The 2,612-nt window shown below is 38.6% G+C and overlaps 1 pseudogene; it reads right to left on the reverse strand.

The window, feature by feature from the left end:
• Positions 1-446: 446 nt before the first annotated feature.
• On the reverse strand, positions 447-2,612 carry LOC135689171 (uncharacterized; annotated as a pseudogene).

The raw sequence follows: 2,612 nt of genomic DNA on the forward strand, positions 1-2,612 counted from the left end.
ACATAGAATGGTTCTTAAATGAATTGGTTTCAATAATACTTGCTCAAACTTTAACATTCTCAGTAAAAAGGGTGATTGGGGCCTGGTGAAGTCGGATACAAAAGAGGTTAGGGTGAAGGCAGGGTTATGGTGCTAGGGGCTCAAGGGGCTGAGCCCTCCTTGCTAATGCCACAAAGTATCCAGTTTCTACTTATGCTATTGTTTCTCGCAGCGTTGTGCGCAAGAGCCCCCCGCCCCCCTCTTGTTAAATCACAGTCACCCTCAAAGTGGCATTGATAATAATCATCAGCTTATCATCAACATATTAACATATGACCTATGAAGCTCCTCTTTGCTTTTTGTACGTCAAAGGGTTCTGAATTAGATTTCTAAAAGTTTCTCCACCATTAAAACTGATCTTTAACATAAAATTTTGCGAAGATTTGTCTTTGGATTTGTAACATTTGCACTGTACATCAGTTGCCAAAGCAGACCAAGTAGAAAGCCAGCGTTGTAATGTCCGATGGTAGGATTCTAACGATTTAAAGCTTTGAAACAACCAAAATCACTCCTTGCTTCGTAAAAAGATCAAGCTTTTTTGACCATGGCAAACACGGTATCTTCCAACACAATAAAAAAATAGAGAATCCTTTATTCTTGCTACGGGATTATTTATATTTTTAAAACATCTATTTCCTAACAGACACAAAAGTTGACAAAACTGCAAGAGCAAAGCATTCAGTGAAAATTGCTAAAATCATCCGACAATTTCATTCCGCAGATAATTAAAGCTTTCAGTCGTGTTCTCTCTCTCCTTTTCCTTCTCATCCTCATCTTCGTCTTCTTCTTTGTTCTCAGCCGTGTTTTCATCCTCTTAATCGTCCTCACCTTCACCCTCATCTTCACCCTTATCTTCATCCTTGTCTTCATCCTTGTCTTCGTCTTCGTCTTCGTCCTCGTCTTCGTCCTCGTTCTCGTCTTCATCTTCTTCCTCGTCTTCGTTCTCGTCCTCGTACTCGTCTTCGTACTCGTCTTCCTACCCGTTTTCATATTCGTTTTCGTCCTCGTCGTCATTTTTTTCCACGTCTTTGTCATTGTCCTCGTCTTCGTCTTCGTCCTCGTCCTCATCCACGTCCTTAATTATTACTAGGGTTTATTTATTTATAATTTCGTTATCAGGGAAAAACATCAACAAAATATTTCCACCAATTTAATAAAATTGCTCCCTCAGAAGACGTTGCCACATCCCTCATCAAATCAGGTGTTGAGGCTACATTCCCTAATCACAGGAAGCAACGTTGGGCCGTTTGTGCATCGGCACAAGTTGCTTCACCTAACCCATATAAAAAACTTAACCTTTAACATAGCTTAATAGACTTAAGAACAAGCAGCTTAAAGTTCTGGGCAGGGATTGGAAAAGAAAATTGTTCCCACCATAGAGCCCATGCACCAGTCCTGCCTTAGATAACGAAGATATGAGTGGGAAGAGAAAACATGACTGAATTAAGAGCCGAGTCAATCCTAGACGCAACAACAACAGAAACTTTAAATAGAATCCTGTGATGTGAATAGGCCCTAACTCCTAAGAGAACAAAAGAATTGAAATAGGGTTGAATAAACACACCTTGATTGATGCCAAAAGGAAAGGGAGGGACGCCAGAATAGAATAGAGTGAAAACAGCATAACAAACAAACATGATAAGCCCAACCCAAAGCAATTAAATACACTCATCTTAGTCAAGGGACCAACACTTCCGTGCAGAAGCCCAAACTACAGAACTCATTTATCCCTATAATTCCCAATGGCATAAAATAATCAGCACAGAAGAAATCATGATAATACCTAGAAAAAACATGAAAATTGACACCCAAAGGAGAATAATACAAATCAGTTAAAATTAAGGACCCCTAGAAACCAAATTCTACAATTCTACAACATCCTTTGTAAAATTAACCCTGATAAAATTCAATTGATCATCATTATTGCCTTATAATCGCAAGAAGTTCAGTGTCAACAGTCCAAATTCATCAACAAGGTGAAATTTCATTTAGAAGATAATTTCAGCTTTCGTTTGTTTTCATCCAAGTCTTTATCCCCACTATGATAGTACTTATCAACATTGTCTCTGTCTGTGTCTTCCTCCTCATCCTTTTCCTTGTCTTCCTCCTCGTCTTTTTCCCTAGCGTCTACTTGACAGTCCGGGAGCTACTTTGGAGAAAATTGACGGGTATGTGCCTATCAGAAATAATTTTATGATCCTATCCAGGAATAAAATTCTGAAAACATGATGCCTGTGCTGGAATGAATTTCTAAAAACATGATACCTGAAAACATGATATCTTTAATTGACATATCTGCGCCGGTAAAAGTAGACAAAAATTATAATCTAGTCCTTGAATTTTAAGCCAAAAATAACACCATGTTGGCAGGCACATCCTCGTGTAGTCAATGTATTAAGTTCACCCCCGGGCTTGACAGGTTTGTATAGAGTACATTCGAAATTAAAACAAATTATTCTTAAGATTATGTTAAGGTAAAAGTATTTGAATTTCACTCTCACTTGAAACCTTAATCCCTCGCGCAGGATCTGTTTCCTTGTTTTGATGGTAATAACGTTGCCTCGAGTCACCAT

This window comes from Rhopilema esculentum, chromosome 9 (assembly GCF_057945365.1).
Source record: "Rhopilema esculentum isolate cy_ngs chromosome 9, ASM5794536v1, whole genome shotgun sequence".
NCBI lineage: Eukaryota > Metazoa > Cnidaria > Scyphozoa > Rhizostomeae > Rhizostomatidae > Rhopilema > Rhopilema esculentum.